This window comes from Ursus arctos, unplaced genomic scaffold (assembly GCF_023065955.2).
Source record: "Ursus arctos isolate Adak ecotype North America unplaced genomic scaffold, UrsArc2.0 scaffold_25, whole genome shotgun sequence".
Lineage (NCBI taxonomy): Eukaryota > Metazoa > Chordata > Mammalia > Carnivora > Ursidae > Ursus > Ursus arctos.
Genome location: NW_026622930.1, coordinates 27,737,593 through 27,757,193, shown reverse-complemented (window position 1 = coordinate 27,757,193; position 19,601 = coordinate 27,737,593). Strand labels below are relative to the sequence as shown.

General features: G+C 40.8%; 1 protein-coding gene across 1 annotated transcript in view; it reads left to right on the top strand.

Annotated features, from left to right (window-relative positions):
- The first annotated feature begins 14,430 nt into the window (after nucleotides 1-14,430).
- Nucleotides 14,431-19,601, top strand: part of RBM25 (RNA binding motif protein 25) — a 51,331-nt gene continuing 46,160 nt past the window's right edge. Inside the window, exon 1 of the mRNA XM_026519571.4 lies at nucleotides 14,431-14,637. The gene's annotated coding sequence lies outside the window, so the exon portion shown is untranslated. The remainder of the gene's footprint in view (nucleotides 14,638-19,601) is intronic.

The following is a 19,601-nucleotide window of genomic DNA, read 5'->3' as shown; positions in this document are numbered from 1 at the left end:
GTTATGAGTATAAGCCACCCATTGGAATGTAGAGATAACTTAAAAATAAAATATTTTGAGAGAGAGAGAGAGAGTTCAGAGTATGGAAAGGTTATAGGGACTAGAATTTATAGAGAGAAAAAAAATAGAATTTATAGAGAGAAATACAAAGGAAGAGAACATTTCTCAGCGAGAACTCAGGACATCGATAGATCTATTAAATTGAATTTTAGTTCAAAACCTTCCTGGAAACACAATTCCAAGCCCAGATGACTTTGCTGGTGAATTCTATTAAACATTTATTGAAAAAAATAATACAATTCTACACAAATTCTTCCAGAAAACAGAAGAGAAAGGAAGACTTTCCAACTGATTTTATTTTATTGAATATCATTGATGTGTGACATATTTATGTCAGGTGTTTGTATATTTTGTGAAATGATCACTGCAATATGTCTGATTAACATCCATCACCGTACAGGTACAAAATTTTCTTCTCGTGATGGGAACTTTTAAGATTTAATCTCTTAGAAACTTTCAAATGTAGAATACAGTATTATTAACTAATAGTCATTATGTAGTACATTACATCCTCATGACATTTAATTTATAACAGGAAATTTGTACTTTCTGACTTCCTTCACCCATTTTACACAACCCTCCCCTTCACCTCAGGCAACCACCAATCTCTTCTCTGTATCCATCAGTTTTGTAGGGGGCTTTTTGATTCCACATAAAAGTGAGAATGTACAGTATTTTTTATTTCACTTAGCATAATACGCTCAAGGTCTATCCCTGTTGTTGCTAATGGGAAGATTTCATTCTGTTTAATGGGTGAATAATACTCTGTTTCGTGTATACACCATCCATGATTTATCCATTCATCCACTAATGGACATGTAGGTTGTTTCCATATTTTGGCTATTATAAATAATGCTACAGTTTTTTTCCATTTTCTTCACATAAATATCCAGAAATAGAATTGCTGGATTGTATGGTAGTTCTATTCTGATTGATTGATTGATTGATTGATTGATTTAGAGAAAGAGCATGAGCCAGGGGGGCAGGCAGAGGCAGAGGGAGGGAGAATTTCAAGCATACTCTGGGCTGAGCATGGAGCCCGACACAGGGCTCGATTTCATGACCCTGAGATCATGACCTGACCCAAAATCAAGAGTCGGACATTTAACTGACTGAGCCACCCAGGTCTGCCAGTAGTTCTATTTTTAATTTTAGGGGAAACCTCCATACTGTTTTCCATAGCAATTGCACCAATTTAATTTCCAACCGATACTGCACAAGGGCTCCCTTTTTCCCACATCCTCACCACTTGTTATTTCTTGTCTTTTGATAATAGTCATTCTGGCAGGTGTGAGATGACATCTCATTGCACTTTTGATTTGCATTTCCTTGATTATTAGTGATGTTGAGTACCTTTTATGTACCTGTTGGCCAATTATATGAAAATAATATTCTATTTTGCTATTGAGTTATATGAGTTCTTTACATGTTTTGGATACTAACGCCTTATCAAATACATGATTTGCAAATATTTTCTCCCATTCAATAGGTTGCCTTTTCATTTTGTTGATGGTTTCCTTTGCTGTGCAGAGACTTTTTACTTTGATATAGTCCCCATTTTTGCTTTTGTCGACTTTGCTTTTGTTGTCAAACCCCCAAAAAATCATCACTAAGACTGCTGTCAAAGAGCTTACCACCTATATTTTCTTCTAGGAGTTTTGCGGTTTCAGGAGAAAAAAATTCTGTTTGCAATAGCATCAAAAAGAATAAACCACTTAGGAATAAAGTTAACCAAGGAGATGCAAGACTCATGCTGAAAACTACAAAACATTATTGAAAGAAATTTAAAAAGACAGGGGCGCCTGGGTGGCTCAGTCATTAAGCGTCTGCCTTCGGCTCAGGGCGTTCTGGGATCGAGCCCTGCATCAGTCTCCTCTGCTGGGAGCCTGCTTCTTCCTCTCCCACTCCCACTCCCCCTGCTTGTGTTCCCTCTCTCGCTGGCTGTCTCTCTGTCACATAAATAAATAAAATCTTTTTTTTTTTAAAGAGAGAGAGAGAAAGCCAGCGAAAAAGGGAACACAAGCAGGGGGAGTGGGAGAAGAAGAAGCAGGCTCCCATCGGAGGAGCCTGATGTGGGGCTCGATCCCAGAATGCCAGGATCACGCCCTGAGCCGAAGGCAGACGCTTAACAACTGAGCCACCCAGGCGCCCCAAATAAATAAAATCTTAAAAAAAAAAAAAAAAAAAAAAGCATCTGCCTTCGGCTCAGGTTTGATCCCGGAGTCCCGGGATGGAGTCCTGCATTGGGCTCCCTGCTCAGTGGGGAGTCTGCTTCTCCCTCTGACCCTACCCCCTCTCTCGTGCTCTCTCTCTCACTCTCTAATAAAGAAATCAGTTTTTTAAAAAAAATTTAGTCTTTTCAACAATTGGTGCAGGGCTAACTGGATATCCATGTGCAAAAGATTTAATTTGGACTCTATTGCAACAATACAAAATCGATTCAATCAATCCCCGCCTAAAAAAATATACTTTTATACTTTCAGTATAAAACTATATAAAATATATATAGTTATATATAAAATTTATATATATATAAATATACTTTATACTTTTAGTATAAAACTTTCAGAAAAAGTATAGGTATAAATTCTCATGACCCTGTGCTAAGGCCTGAATGTTTGTGTCCCCCCAAAATTCATATGTTGAGATTCTAACCCCTGAAGTTGATGACATTAGTAGGTGGGGCCTCTGAGGGGTGATTAGGTCATGTGTTGGGGGCTCTAGTGAATGAGATTAGTCTCTTATAAAACAGATCCCACAGAGCTCCCCACGGATCCCAAGAGCTCATACAGGGTCCTTCTGTGACCTAGAAGAGGTGCCATGCTGGCACCCTGATCTTGAACTTTCAGCTTTCAGAACTGTGAGCAATAAATTTCTGCTGTGTATAAGCTACCCAGTCTGTGGGTGTATTTGTTATAGTGGTCTGAACAGACTAAGACTAAGACCTTAGATTAGGCAACAGGTTGTGGTTTTTTTAACAGTTTCTTAAATATGACACCGAAAGCACAAGCTAAGAAAAAAATAGGTAGATCGGACTTCAGCAAAATTAGGAACTTCTGTCGATCAAGACACTATAAAGAGAGAGAAAAAGCAATCCACAGAATGGGATAAAATATTTGCAAATCATATATCTGATTAGAGGTAAGATTCAGAATATATAAAGAATTCTTAAAGAACAATAATAATATTCAAATAATCCAATGAAAAATGGGAAAATAATTTAAATAGCTATTTCTCCAGAGAAGATATACAAATGGCCAACAAACACATGAAAAGATGCTCAACATCATTAGTCATTAGAGAAATACTAATCAAAACCCTAATGAGATATCACTTCACACCCACTAGGAAAGGTATAATTAGTAAAAACCCCCAAAGAATAACAAGTGTTGGCAATGATGTAGACAAATAGAATCCTCAGACTTTGCTGGTGGGAATGTAAAATGGTGCAGCTGCTATGGAAAACAGTTTGGCATTTCCTTAAAAAGTTAAACATAGAACTACCATATGATCCCAGAATTCTATTTCTAGTGATAAAGCCAAGAGAATTGAGAACATGTTCAAACAAAAACTTGTACACGGGGGCGCCTGGGTGGCTCAGCTGGTTAAGCGTCTGCCTTTAGCTCAGGTCATGATCCCAGGGTGCCCGCTTCTCCCTCTCCCTCTGTTCCTCCTCCCCCCGTCCTCTGGCTCATGGTCTCTCTCAAGTGTGTGCCCTTCTCTCTCTCTCAAAAAAATAAATAAAATCTTTAAAAAAAAAAAAGCTTGTACACACATGTATGTAGTACCATTATTCATGGTGGACACAACCCAAATGTCCATCCCTTGATGAATGGATAAATAAAACATACCATATTCATACAACAGTGTATTATTCAGCCTAAAAAGGAGTGAAGTACTATCATGTGGTATAAAATGGGTGAACCTTGAAAACATGCTAAACGAAAGAACTAGACAGCAAAGGCCACATGTTCTGTGATTCCATTTATAGGAAGTGCCCAGAATAGGCAAATCTATAGAGATAGAAAGCTAATGAGTGTTTGCCAGTGGGTCATAAGGATTGACTACCCAATGTATATGAAATTTCCATCTGGGGTGATGAAAATGTCCTGGATAATGGTGATTGTTGCACAATACTGTGAATGTACTGAGAGCCACCCAATTGTACACTTTAAAAATGTTTAAAATGATGAATTTTATGTGACCTTTATAAACAAATAAAAACAAGGGTGACAATAAGTGTAGTTTTGCCCATGTTGGGTTTGAAGTGCCCAGGGAATATTCCAGTGCGGGTATTTCGTAGGGAACTGGCCATTAATGGAAGGGAACTAAAGTGGTCTAGGCTACAGGTATAGTTTCTGGAAATAGGTATAGGTCTACTCTTGAAGTCCTTAGATGAGTCAGCTGTGGCATCACTTAGAGTAAGGAGAAGAAGGCCTCCAGAAAACTAACATTTTAAAACATGAGTCTAAGAAAAGGACCCTCTTAAGGAGATTAAGCAAGAGGAAGGAGAGTGGTAGGAGGAAGACGGTGGGACACAGAAATTGGGGCTGTGTGCTCAGTGGGGAGTCTGCTTCTCTCCCTCTTCCTTTACTCCTCCCACCCACCCCCGCTCATGCTCACTCGCTCTCTCTCTCTCTCAAATGAATAAATCTATTTTTAAAAGATATTATTTTATTTATTTGTCAGAGAGAGAGAGAGTGAGAGCACAAGCAGGGCGAGCGGCAGGCAGAGGGAGAAGCAGACTCCCTACTGAGCCAGGAGTCCGATGTGGGACCCGATCCCAGGACCTGAGCCAAAGGCAGACGACAAACTGACTGAGCCACCCAGACGTCCCAATAAATAAATCTTTTTTTTTTTTAAGATTTTTAATTTATTTATTTGACACACAAAGAGAGAGAGAAGAGAGAGAAGGCACACGCAGGGGGAGCGGCAGGCAGAGGGAGAGGGAGAAGCAGGCTTCCCTGAGGAGCAGGGAGCCCGATGCAGGGCTCAATCCCAGGACGCTGAGATCATGACCTGAGCTGAACGCAGACGCTTAACCGACTGAGCCACCCAGACGACCCATAAATAAATCTTTTATTTTTTTTATTAAGATGTTATTTATTTATTGGACAGGGAAGGACACATCGAGAGAGGGAACACCAGCAGGGGGAGTGGGAGAGGGAGAAGCAGGCTTCCCGCTGAGCTGGGAGCCCGATGTGGGGCTCAATCCCAGGACCCTGGGATCATGACCTGAGCCGAAGGCAGACGTTTAACGACTGAGCCACCCAGGCGCCCCTAGATAAATCCTTTAAAACAAAAAGATAGACATAGTTTCATTGGATTGGTGAAGACCAGGTTCAGGTAACAGTTATAGAAAAAAATACCTTTACTAGAGGAAGTAAGGGAAGTGATAGTTAAACTAATTTAAATATCATTGTCTCCCATTAGAATGTTATACACATATACATCTATACATTGAGTTTAAACTATCTGTAGAAATGTAATGGGTATAGCCTTTTTGAAGAGCTATTTGGTAGTATCTATTCAATTTTAGAAATTAGCATAGACTTCTACCTTGCCCTGATACCAATTACAGAGAATTACAGACACATATTTCATGTATTTCAAAGGAAACATGCATGAACGTGGTAACTGTAAAATTGTTTAAATGTGTACAAAATCAAGGGGTGCCTGAGTGGCTCAGTCGGTTAAACATTGGACTCTTGATCTCAGCTCAGGTCCTGATCACAGGGCTGTGAGTTCAAGCCCCACATTGGGCTCCACACTGGGCATGGAGCCTACCTAAATAAAAATTTAAAAATATGTACAAAATGGAAACAAATGTCCATAAATAAGGAAATTAATAAATAAACTGTACGGTAGGTGATGGTTACCTTCTCAGTATCTAGTTCCCTCCTCTTTTCTAACAGAATTCTAATTTTGTTTATTTATTTATTTTTATTACATTATGTTAGTCACCATACAGTACTTCATTAGTTTTTGACATAGTGGTCCACGATAATTTTGTTTAAATATCTACTTTTACCCAGCGTAGACCTTGGGTTTCAGAGAAAGCTAACTTGACTCTTAGCTCAAGGGATAGGCCTGATTTTCCAAGGGTAATTGCATCTATCTTGCCAATGACTCTTTCAGGCAAGAGCAAGAAACTCAGTTTAGGAGGTGATTCAAATCAGATTCCTGGAGCCTGTGGGAAGTTCTTCCTTGATCTTCTGGGAGAGCTTCTAAAATCCACTTACTCTTTCTCCTGAATCAAAAAGCATGTGGGCTCAATGTAGCCATTCTACGACCATGAGGGGAGCTGGCCTTAGAATGAGGCCCACGTTGGGGTACCTGGCTGGGTCAGTTGGAAGAGTGTATGATTCTTGATCTTGGGGTTGTGGGTTTGAGCCCCACACTGGGTACAGAGATTACTAAAAATAAATAAATAAATAAAAACTTAAAAAAAAAAAAAGAATAAGGCCCATATTGTAGATGGTAGAGCAGAGTGATAGGGAAAAAGCAAGGCAGGAAGAACCTTGTTCTCTCTCATTTTTTAAAGATTTTATTTATTTATTTATTTGAAAGAGAGAGAGCATGAGCAGGGGGAGGGGCAGAGGGAGAGGGAGAAGCAGACTCCTGGCTGAGTGCAGGCCCTGACGTGGAGCCGATCCCGGGACACTGAACCGAAGTCACACACTCAACCCACTGAGCCACCCAAGTGCCTCAGGAAGAACCTTTTCTTGATAAAACTACCAAGCCTCTGAATCACCCAACCCTGAAGAGCAGCCTATCTAGTCTCCTTGCTAGATGAGCCAAAACACTTCCTTACTGTTTAAGCCAGTTTAAGTTGGGTCCTCTATTACGTGCTTCTGAAAACTTTCTAGTCCCATACACTATGACACGACCATTTTATGAAATACAATGTAGCAATTTTAGAAATGAGGTAGTTCAGGGGCACCTGATTGGCTCAGTGGGATGGGCTATTCATCTCTGGGGTGTGAGTTTGAGCCACATGTTGGGTGTAGAGATTACCGAACAAAATAAATAAACAAAAAAAAAAAATGAGGTAGCTAAGTCTTAAAATTAGGTAGATTTCTACATACTGATTTAATGTAGTATTAAATACTACATTAGCTCTATTCATGAGTGAAAATTGAATAACTCTGGGGTGTCTGGATGGCTCAGTCGGTTAAGTGTCTGCCTTTGGCGGGTCATGATCTCAGGATCCTGGGATTAAGCCTCGTGTCAGCCTCTCTGCTCAGTGGGAGTCTTCTTCTCCCTCTCCCTCTGCATCTCCCCCTGTTTGTGCTCTCTCTCTTTTAAACAAATAAATAAACTCTTTAAAAAAAAAGAAAAGAAAATTGAATAACTCTAGGGGCATCTGAGTGGCTCAGTTGGTTGAATGTCCAGCTCTTGATTTTGGCTCAGGTCATGGTCTCCGAGTGGTGGGATCAAACCCTGCCAGGCTCCTTGCTCAGCGGGGAGTCTGCTGGAGAGTCTCTCTCTCTCTCCCTCTCCTTCTCCTTCTGCCCCTCCTCCCCCAAATAAATAAATAAATTTTAAAAATGAAAAAGAAAGGGGCGCCTGGGTGGCACAGCGGTTAAGCGTCTGCCTTCGGCTCAGGGCGTGATCCCGGCGTTGTGGGATCGAGCCCCACGTCAGGCTCCTCCGCTATGAGCCTGCTTCTTCCTCTCCCACTCCCCTGCTTGTGTTCCCTCTCTCGCTGGCTGTCTCTATCTCTGTTGAATAAATAAATAAAATCTTTTAAAAAAAAAATGAAAAAGAAAATTGAATAACTCTATGATTCCATTCATGCAAAATTCTAAAATAAAATGTTTCTATAAGTATATATAGATGTCATTGCATAATTTATTTTTAATTTAAAATTGTGTAATATTTACTGCATTGAAAATATATGTAATTCATATGTAAAGTATGAAGCACAGGGGCTCCTAGGTAGCTCAGATGGTTGGGCGTCTGCCTTTGGTTCAGGTCATGACCTCCCGGTCCCGGGATCGAGCCCCATGTTGGGCTCCTTGCTCAGCAGGGAGTCTGCTTCTGCCTCTCCCTCTGCTTGTGCTCTCTGTCTCTCTCTCTCAAATGAATAAATAAAATCTTTTAAAAAAATTATGAAGCATAATAAAATGAAAACTAGTAAACTCACCACTGAGTTTGTGACCTAGAACATCACCAAAATGGTTGAGGCTACATGTATGTTCTGTTTCTCATCACCTTTCCTCCCTCCAAAAGGGAGATAATAACTCTAGGAGGTAAGTACTACCCTGAATTTTCAATTAATAATTCCTGGGGTTTTTTAAATTAATTAATTTATTTTTAGGGAGAGACAGAGAACTCCTGCAGGAGTGGGGGGAGGGGCAGAGGGAGAAGGAGAGAATCCACAAGCCAACTCACTGCTGAGCAGGGAACCTGATGCGAGGCTTGATCCCAGGACCCTGAGATCATGACCTGAGCCGAAACCAAGAGTTGGATGCTTAACTGACTGAGCCACCGGGCTCCCCAATTCCTTTGTTTTTTTGTTTTTTTTTAAATATGGTTTTACCACATATATTTGTTTTTTTAAACAATGGATTATTTCTTATGCCAGTGTTTTTTTAAAATTTATTCCAATTTTTCATCTTTACAACAATGGTGTCACACAATATAGACTTCTGGCTTGTTTTGTTGTTGTCGCTGTTCAGCATCTCATGTGTGTAACTGTAAAATTGAATTATTCATTCTAGTTTTATATAATGTTTATTATATGACTCATTGAAAATATGTGTATTATTTTGTCAGACATTTGGGTAGTTTCCAATATTTTTTTTCTTTTATGAACCATGGTGTTCTAAACATTCTCAAATATGGTCCTGGTGCATGTATGAAAGGTTTCTCTACATAATAGTAGGAGTGGGCTGCTGGGTCATAGGGAAAGCACATGCTTTATTTTTCTAGGTTATGCCTAGGTAGTTATATTGATATATACTTCTACCAGAAATACCTAAGTGTTCTAGTTACTCTACATCCTTGTATTACCAGACTTCTTCAATTTTATCAATGAAAGGACTTTAAAATAATTATCTCACTATGATATTAGCATTTCTGTGATTACTTATAAAGGGGAGATTTTTTTCATATCTTATTCATCATTTGTCCTCCCTTTACAGGACTGGTTAAAACATAGCTCAGGATAATACTTCCTCCTGGAAGTCTTTCCTGACTTCTCCTGAGCTGCTGGCTAGAGGAAGTGCTGCTTCAGATACTTTGCATATTCCTATCATAACATTTTAACAAGTCCTCCATTTTTCAAATATATGCGAGTATCTCTTCTTTACATGCCAAAGCTTAGTCCATGGAAAATTGCTCTTTACATCTATTTCCTCTTTGACCTGATATTACTTGTTTTTTTGGTAACTTTAGAAGGTCTAACACAATATATGTCTTCTGTAACTACACAAATATATTTTTAAAAGATTTTATTTATTTATTTTAGAGAGAGAGTGAGGAGTGAGAGCATGAGCAGGGGCAGGGGCAGAGGGAAAGAATCTCAAGCAGACTCCCCACTGAGCACAGAGCCCAATGCAGGGCTCGATCTCATGACCCTGAGATCATGACCATTGAAACCAAGAATTAGACGCTCAACTGACTGAACCACCCAGGCACCCCTACACAGATATTTTAATAATGCCAAATGGCAGCAGTTTTAATTCACATTAAGTATGAATCTTGATAACAAAGTAGCCAACATTGGAGCTCTAGGCTGAGATGTAGAGAAAAGCTGATTCATATTTGGCTGTTTAAAATTATTTTGCTACATTTTAAAAATATGCTGTGATTTTAAAAAAAACAACCAAACATTAATTTGTGAACATTATATGTCTAGCTTGCCTATTAAAAGGTGAATTAAGGGGTACCCGGGTGGCTTAGTCAGTCAAGTGTCTGCCTTCGGCTCAGGTCATGATCCCAGGGTCCTGGAATCGAGCCCCGCATCGGGCTCCCTGCTCAGCGAGGAGCCTGCTTCTCCCTCTCCTCCCTGCTCATGCTCTCTCTCTCTGTGTCAAAAAATAAATAAATAATAAAGGTGAATTAAAAAAATAAAAATAAAGGTGAATAAACACATGCTCCCTTCCTTGAAATAACTCAATGTCTAAGAGGGAGACTATGTGAGAAAAAGACTACCATACAGTGATGTATGTCCTGGAATGATGAAGCGGGAACTGAAGCTACATGGCTGGGTCTCTGGGAGACTAGATATTCAGCAGGATATTGCCTTAAATCTAGCAGTTTTTTGTTTTTTGTTTTTTTTAGATTTTATTTATTTATTTGTCAGAGAGAGAGAGGGAAAGCGTGCACACAAGTAGGGAGAGGGACAGGCAGAGGGAGATGCGGGACTCGGCCCCAGGACCCTGGGATCATGACCTGAGCGGAAGGCAGATGCTTAACCAACTGAGCCACCCAGGCGTCCCAAATCCAGCAGTTCTGATGACAGTTCAGGTGCTTGATAAGAATTCTAATAATTTCTTCCTCCCAGTCTAGGGCACAAAGGTGCCTATTCTAGTGACTTTCTGTTTTTGTTATGATTCACCCACATTATCACCCATCACTGCATTTCTCTTTTGCTGTCAATTAATTGAATCCTCTACATCTGTGGTTTAAATTCTTGGCAGAATCTGCATGGGCCAAGTAAACAATGTTTTTCTCATAGGTCACATGCTATGTTGCTGACCAGATGTGGCCATGGGAATAGAGTCAGAATGAACATAATGTGGTCACCAGTATCCAAGTTAATTATCTACAGTCACTTTCCTCAGCAAGGGCCTATGAGGAAAAACTCAGAGGGGAAATGCCTGGTATTGCAGGTGAATGGCTTGACCTATTTCTACAAATGCATACAAACAAGTGCATTGTTTAGGACTCTTTCTGTTGAAGGGATAGAAAACTCAAACTGATTTAGGAAAAGGAATATATTTGCTTACATACTGAGAAGTCTAGAAACAGAATAGCTTTAAGAATGGACAAATCTTGGGGTGCCTAGGTGGCTCAGTTGGTTAAGCAGCCAGCTCCTGGTTTTGACTTAGGTCATGGTCTCATGGATAGTGAGATAGAGCCCCGGGTGGATTGGGCTACACACTCAGCAGGGGGTAGTCAGCTTGCAGATTCTCTCCCTCAGCCCCTCCCCCAATCAAGATCGTGCACGCACTCTTGCTCTCTCTCTCCGTAAATCTTTTCTTTACTTTATTATTTTTTATTTTTATTTATTTATTTAAGATTTTATTTATTTATTTGACAGAGATAGAGACAGCCAGCCAGAGAGGGAACAAAAGCAGGGGGAGTGGGAGAGGAAGAAGCAGGCTCATAGCGGAAGAGCCTGATGTGGGGCTCGATCCCATAACGCCGGGATCACGCCCTGAGCCAAAGGCAGACGCTTAACCGCTGTGCCACCCAGGCGCCCCTAATTTATTATTTTTTATTATTTTATTTTATTTTATTTTAAAAAGATTTTATTTATTTATTTGACAGAGAGCACGAGAGAGCACAAGCAGGGACAATAGTAGAGGGAGAGGGGCGCCTGCGTGGCGCAGTCCTTAAGCGTCTGCCTTCGGCTCAGGGCGTGATCCTGGCGTTCTGGGACTCCATCCCCTAGGAGCCTGCTTCTTCCTCTCACACTCCCCCTGCTGTGTTCCCTTTGCCACTGGCTGTCTCTCTGTCAAATAAATAAAATCTTAAAAAAAAAAAAATAGTAGAGGGAGAAGCAGGCCGCCCCCCACCAAGCAGGGAGCCCCGTGATTCGGGGAGCTTGATCCCAGGGTCCTGGGATCTGGACCTTAGCCGAAGGCAGACTCCTAACCAACTGAGCCACCCAGGGGCCTCTGTGAATCTTTAAAAAAAAAAAAAAAAAAAAAAAGAAAAAAAAAGAATGGCCGAATCTATGTTCTCAAATGATATTGTCAAAAATCTCTCACCTTCTCTTAGCTCAGCTTTCCTCTGTGATTGTTTCATTCTTATCCCCACTATAGTTCTAAATTTTTTTAAAGGATTTTATTTATTTATGTGACAGAGAGAGACAGCCAGCGAGAGAGGGAACACAAGCGGGGGGAGTGGGAGAGGGAGAAGCAGGCTCCCAGCCGAGGAGCCCGATGTGGGACTCGATCCCAGAACGCCAGGATCACGCCCTGAGCTGAAGGCAGACGCCTAACGACTGCGCTACCCAGGCACCCCTAAATTTAATCCTTCCAGATTTAAGTTAAGTGAAAAAGATAGAGTCCCCTCCCTCAGCCCCTTTTAGCATTATTCTTGCTAGATGAAGCCGCATAGTGTAATGGTTGAGACCATGGCATCAGGCACCATATTGGCTCCAGCACTTAACTGTTCTTAAAACTTCGGGCAATTTATTCAAACTTTCTAAGTCTTAGTTTCCTCATCTATACCACAATTGTTCCTACTTGGTGGGTTGCTGTGAAGTTTAAAGTTGCTGATATTTGCAAGATACTTAAAACAGTGTCTGGTACAACATAAGTACTCACTTACCAGGCTCTGATTGGGTTATAACTTTATCCCTGTGTTCTAAAGGGTCTGGCTAGCGTTAGGAGTTTAGAGTCAAACTACAAAAATCTAGAGTAGCGAAAGGATGGTTTCTTTTAAGAAATTTGGAGTGCCATTACCAAAGGCAGGGGAATGGAATGTAAGCAAAAAATGTCTACTACAAAAAAGTTATCAAACTTACTTAAGACAACTCTCTAAGGTTTTATTTTATTATAAAAGTAATACATGAATTTGTATACAATGTTTCTAACAAAGCAAGGGATACAGAGTAATCTGAGAAGATTTCTGTTGATGCCAGTAGTTGTAAAAAAAAAAAAAAGGAATAATCTGGGGTTTATTAATTAATTAATTAAATTATTTGACAGAAGCCCAGGGAGCAGCAGAGGCACAGGGAGAAGAAGCAGGCTCCCCCCTGATCAGGGAGCCAGATGCGGGGCTCAATCCCGGGACCCCGGGATTATGTCCTGAGCCAAAGGCAGACACTTAACCAACTGAGCCACCCAGGCGCCCCCATAATCTGTTACTTGCAAAATGTAACTAGCGTTTGACTAGCACTTTACTGAACAAAGTACTTTCACATGCATTAGTTAATTTAATTCTTGCAATAGCTCCGAGCAATAGATATTATTAGCCCTACTTAATGGTAAGGAAACCTAATAAGAAATACAGATGGATGTAAATTTTACAAACGATAGTAACGTTATAGCCTTTCCCCTTAGTCTCCCACTGCATTTTATGTTCTGTTCTGTCACATATAACCATTTCTTTCATTCAATAAATATTTATTGAGCATTTGCTATGTACCAGGTCTTGTCCTAGGCACCGGGATATGGCAATAAACAAAAGAGACAATCCCTGCACTCCTTAAATTTACATTCTAGTGGGGTAGGGAAAGACAAACCATAAAATAAATTTAAAAAATATAGTACAGTAAGTGGTGATTAAGTGCTATAGGGTAAAATTCAATAGGAAAAGCAGATTAGAAAAGGCGTATGTATGTTTCAATTTCATACACAGTGGTCAGTTTGTCATCCGTTCGGCGTTGTTTGCAGCTCTACCCAAACAACGGTAAAATCTCACTTGCATTTACCTTCATACTCCCAGCAATTAGCTCAGCACCAGGCACTCAGGGAGACAATTAATTTATACTGAATAAATGATAAGCCTTTTGAGAAGCAAGGGTTGGGAAACAAAAGCTTGTGAGAAGATATAAACGTTCATAAATTGAAGAATTATTCATGATTAGTTTCATTTATTTCCATTTATCTAGTTTTATTTCCGTTAATCTAGTAAGTGAAGTTCTTTTCAGCACCTTTATATTACAGAATAAAACTTACATTAAAAGTTTTTACAGGCCGTTTTAAGTATTTCAAGTATCTTTAGCCACCTCCTTGGCCCAACTAGCGCGCACAAGGGGTGTGCGCGTGCACTTGAAACCACCACGCCCTTTGCCAGTTGTTTCCTGGTTATCAAGAATATCAAGGGAAAGGTCAGCACTCGCAGTTTCCACTGAGGTGCTAGGTGAGACCGGGTTTACAGTACACCGAACCTCAAATGAGCCACAGAGCAAGGCTGTAAGCCCCGAAACACAAACTACAAAAAGTAAAAAATTTTCTAACAGCCTTTGCGCCGTGCGCAGCGGAACCTTGACCTCAAGATGGAGTCTCGTAGTCATAAGATTCAATCAGCTCCAATCAAAAATGGCAGGGTGGGTCGTAATTTACAGTTCGAGCCTTTCTAGTCCCCACCAGGCGCTCCTTCTCTATGGTTATTCGCCGCTGCGTGGTGATTCAGAGCCAAAAGAGAAGACTATCTATACGCATTCTTCTCTATGATTCTCCTCTTCACTCTCCCCGGCCGCGGTGCACGCCGGGCAAGAGGAAGACCTCCAGAAGCTCCCCGCGCAGCGCGGCTGTGTTTGCGGCCTGTGCGAGTAGGCGCTTCGGAACCAGTCTCCCGGTGAGCGGCGTGCAGAAACCTCGAACCGGTGGAGCCCACTCGTAACCTGGAGCTCGGAAGACCGCGAAGACAGTACCGTTTCCTCAGCGGCGGGTGAGTTCACGCCTCTGAACGCGTGTGGGAACCGGGAAACCGGGTACCTCGGTTGCGGGAGGAGGGGAAGCCAGGGAGGCTGCGAAAGGGCCGGGGTGGGATTGGGGGTAAAGGGGGGTTGGGGTGGGGGAGGGGACGGGCACGAGGCTTGGGTTTCTCCACTTCTCTAAGGCCTCGAAAACCAGTGGGCCCAGCAGGAGCCCGTGGAGGCCGGACCTACTGCCAGATCTTTGCTGCTTGCATTGTCGCCCACTTTCCTTTTCCCTTCCACGGTCCGCCACAGAGTGAATCGCCTCGGCCCCTTCTGGGCTCCACGTTTGCCACAAAATGATCGATCGGCCCCTTGGGAGCCCTTCCCCGAGGCCCCTTTCTAACCCGAGCTTGCGGAGCCCTACTGTAGATTTCCGGGCCTAGGACACTCTTGCCCCAGGCTCTGCTTAGAAGCCAGAGAGCACCCACCCTTTTTAGCGAGGTGCCGGCCACCAGCGGATTTCTTTCCTTTTCTCTTTGGTCATCCAGAGCCCGCCACCGACTCCCCCCACTCCCCCAACCCGAATTCAGCTAATGCTGAATTTTTTAGCACCCCTCTGCTTTGCTTGTTTTAGGACTGTGATGAGTATTGTGGTCCTGCCCCCTTCCTCCATTGGAGGTTGCAGTAAACTGTATCCCCATTCATTCTAGACGATGACCAAGCTCCACATTAAAATGTGTTACTTCTTTCTTACTCTTCTTTGGTCTTCAGTACTTTTTAAATACGTTTTTCGAAGTAGATCTAGGAATATGAGGATTATTTTGAAGTTATGTAATGTGGATTTATATTGCCATTGGAAAGCCATTTTGATACTGGGTAGAGTGGAGCAGACAGAAAGGAGGGAAGAGATTGGAATTCTCTTGTACCAGACTGCTATAGCATGAAGTACCCTGAATTAGGTAGTTGGCAGTAGAGTATAAACAATTTTTATGTTGTCTGGGAAACTTTAATTTTTAAAAGATTTCCAAAAACCTTCAGAGGCCTTGAAAGGCATCCAGTTGATCATCGGTTCCTCGTGATTCAAGCAGATAGTGTACTGTTCTAATTAATTTAACTTTTCTTGAAGTCTTGGTTTTCTTCATCTGTAAATTGGGGATTAGAATAGTATCCACTTCATAGGTTATTGTGATTGGGGATTGAGAAAAACGTATGTAAAATCCTTAGTGCAATGTCTAAGTAACATAGTGCATAGTCCACGTTAACGGATATTAAGAGCCTAATCCTGCTTCTTAACATTTCTTCTGGTGTACTCTGAATAGATTTTTATAAATAAAATCAAAGTTAACCTTAATAAGTTTCTTCTTGGTATGTTGTTACTGGAAAGAGGCATTGTGGTACAGTGAAAACAGTCTTTGTACTGGTAATTTCAAGATAGTGGGAACCTTGGAGACCCCACCCACTTATTGTATTCCTTTGGACAGGTTAGCTTCTTCATCTGTAAAAGGAGAATAATATGTCTACACCAGGTAATTTGGGACATTCAGTGAGATAATGTATGTTGAAAACTTTTGTAAACAGAAATAAATTAAAATGTTAGTTAATATTTTTATTAAATCATCTTGGGGTGCCTGGGTGGCTCATCAGTTACGTGTCTGACTCTCTCTCTTTTTTTTTTAAAGATTTATTTATTTGAGAGAGATTGAGAAACTTTAAACCGACTCCCTGCTGAGTGCAGAGCCTGCCATGGGGCTCAGTCTCAAGACACTGAGATCATGACCTGAGCTGAAATCAAGAGTCAGACGCTTATCCGACTGAGCCACCCAGGTGCCCCCAGTGTCCAACTCTTGATCTCAGCTCAGGTCTTGTTCTCAGGGTTGTGAGTTCAAGCCTTGTGTTGGGCTCCACACTGGGCGTGGAGCCTACTTAAAAAAAAAAAAAAAAATTAATCTCCTTGGGGTTACCAAATTTCCATTTGGGATCCCCAAAGTAGGGTTTTCCCCTTATTTATTTAGGTATGGCTCAAACCACTTCTAGGAAGAAAATGTTTTCACTGTTCCAGTGTTGCATATAGGCACCATATATTAATAATAGTTTGGGCTAAGTGTTTTTATTTTGTGGTTTGGTATGTTTTTATTCCACTGTGGTAAGGCTTTAAATATGTTTTTAAAATAAAATGAGTTCATTTTAACATTGGTAACTACATCAGACCTAATATGAGTTTGGGATTTTCAAGTAACTTTTTGGGTCACAGATTAGCTATATACTTTTCTCATTTACGTATGGTTTAAAGAAAAATTTTATTAACTGTTTTGCAAAAGTAGTCATTGAGTCTTTTAATGTCTTACAAAAACATTCTGTGTATTTTGTTTAATCTTGATAGTCTTTTTTTTTTTTTAAAGATTTTATTTATTTATTCGACAGAGATAGAGAGAGCCAGCGAGAGAGGGAACACAAGCAAGGGGAGTGGGAGAGGAAGAAGCAGGCTCCCAGCAGAGGAGCCTGATGTGGGGCTCGATCCCACAACGCCGGGATCACGCCCTGAGCCGAAGGCAGACGCTTAACCACTGTGCCACCCAGGCGCCCCAATCTTGATAGTCTTTTCTGACAACTACCACTGCCATTCCTAAAAGGATTTCGATTGATTCGCCTTTAAAGTTTTTGAATAGCTTTTTTCCTGCCCTTTTTTTGAATTTTGAAACTTAAGAAAAAGAACGTCATATTTACACCACCCGAATTATTGATACTTTTTAAAACTTATTTGGCATGATTTCAAACTTTAAAAAGGTTTCAAGAGTAGTAGAAAGAATTCTCAAATACCTTTCACCCAGATTCCCCAAATGATAACATTTCACAAATTTGCTTTTTCCTCTCCTCTTTTTCTTCATAGTTTTATTCTGAAATGTTTTGCTAGTAAGCTGCAGATGAGATGTTCCTTGGCCCTTAAACACATTGGTGTATATTTCCTAGAATAAAGACATTTTCACATTTAACAGTACAGTGAACAAAATCAGGAAATTAATATTGACACAATATTGTCTAATCTACAGGTCTTAATTGGATTTAGCTTAAAATTGTCCTGAATTAGTATTGCTTTTTTGTATAATTAGTGCATAAAATATACTCGTTAATAATGTGTAATTTGATGATTTTTTAGTAAATGTTCAGAGTTGTGCAGCTGTTACCCCAAAAAGGATTCCTCTTTCGTGTTTGCACGTCACTCCCTGTTCACACCTTAGCTGCAGACTACCACTAATTTTTCTCTGTAGATAGTATTGCTTTCTAATCATCGAAGATGGTAAAACAGCTAAGTGGAAGTTTCAGAAAAAGATCACTCCCTTTTTGGAGACTTGAGTATTTTCACACCTCTGAAAAGTTTTCCTGCAGAAGAAACTTTTTGTTAATCAAGCATTTCCCATTCTTTGGATTTGGAACACTGTTTCTTAGGAACAGTTCCTGGAGACTCCACTTCTGTAGAATTCAGTTTGAGAAATGATGTTTTGAAGGGCTTGCCTTGGTCAGGCTGGGGCAAGTATATCAGTCCATTGTACCCTGCAGGCTATAAACAGGGAACAGTGCATCTATAGTCATGATCATTTATATTCTGTGTAGAGCCACTGGACTGGCTGTGTAACTATATAATAACTTAAAATTTGCCCTTTCAGGGCTAATAAAACTAACACTTAGAGAAGAACCTGACACACAGTTGGAGCTAGGTATTTGTTGAATGAATGAATGAGTTGTGTAAGTGTTTAATAAGGAGAATCTTTTGGTTCATTTGCCTCTTACCATTCAGAGATCTGGCACACAGTGTCCTGATGGGGTTAGCCAGTATATCTATTCCTGGTGAAATAATTTGTTTTCTATTGGGATAAATGGAGGAATGGTTGTAAGCAGTAAATGCTGTAGGAAAAAAGGAGTGATTTAAAAGTGTAAAGAGAAAGAAGTGAAAAGCAGAATGCATGCATATTTGGAAAGTGGTTTTTGTGGTCTGTTTTTTAGAAAAAGTTTTTTTGGATGGAGGACACTAGATTTATTGAGATAAAATTTGCATCCAATACAATGCACCCATTTTAATTTCAGTCAATTTGACAAACGCATAATAAACCCATATGACCACTGCCACACTAGAGATAAGGAACACTTGCATCGTAGGTACTTGTTTTTGTTACTTTGGGCCCGTAAGATTTCATACCTAGCAGGTAAAAATGCTTTGAGCCTTCTAAAAGTGAAAACACTCCAAAGGCAAAGTGAAAAAATACAAGTACTTTTAAACGTCATTTATTTCAGTGCTAATAAAATAACTTTGCATCTCTTAAACCTCACACATGGTTCCTCCGCAGCAATTGGCTACCTTCAAAGTACTGCATCCACAATCTAATACTTCCACCGCTACCACCTATTCCAGGGCACCCTCTCTCTTGTCTGCCTTATTGCAGTAGTTCCTGCTTCTACCCTTATTCTCCAGTCTTAACACAGTGGCCAGTGACACTGTTAAAATATAAGTCAGTTCAGGGGCGCCTGGGTGGCTCAGTCGTTAGGCGTCTGCCTTTGGCTCAGGTCATGATACCAGGGTGCTGGGATCGAGCCCTGCATTGGTCTCCCTGCTTAGCGGAAAGCCTGCTTCTCCCTCTTCCACTCCCCCTGCTTGTGTTCCCTCTCTTGCTGTGTCTCTGTCAAATAAATAAATAAAATCTTTAAAAAGATATATAAGTCAGCTCAGAAGTCTTTCAAATGTTTTCTATCTCATTCAGAGTCAAAATCAAAACCTTTACAGTGGCCTACAAAGTACTACATTCTCTGAATCCTCTCCCGCATGTAATACTTGGCATTTATCTTTGACTTTCCTCAAGTACTCTGCTCCAGCTGTTGGCCTTGTTTTCCTCCCACAAACACTCCTTGCCCACCTCAGGCTCTTTGTATGTGCTGTTTCCTTTGCTTGGAAGGCTATTACCTTCAGATGCAAGGCTTCTGCCACAGCCCCTTTGGAGTCTGT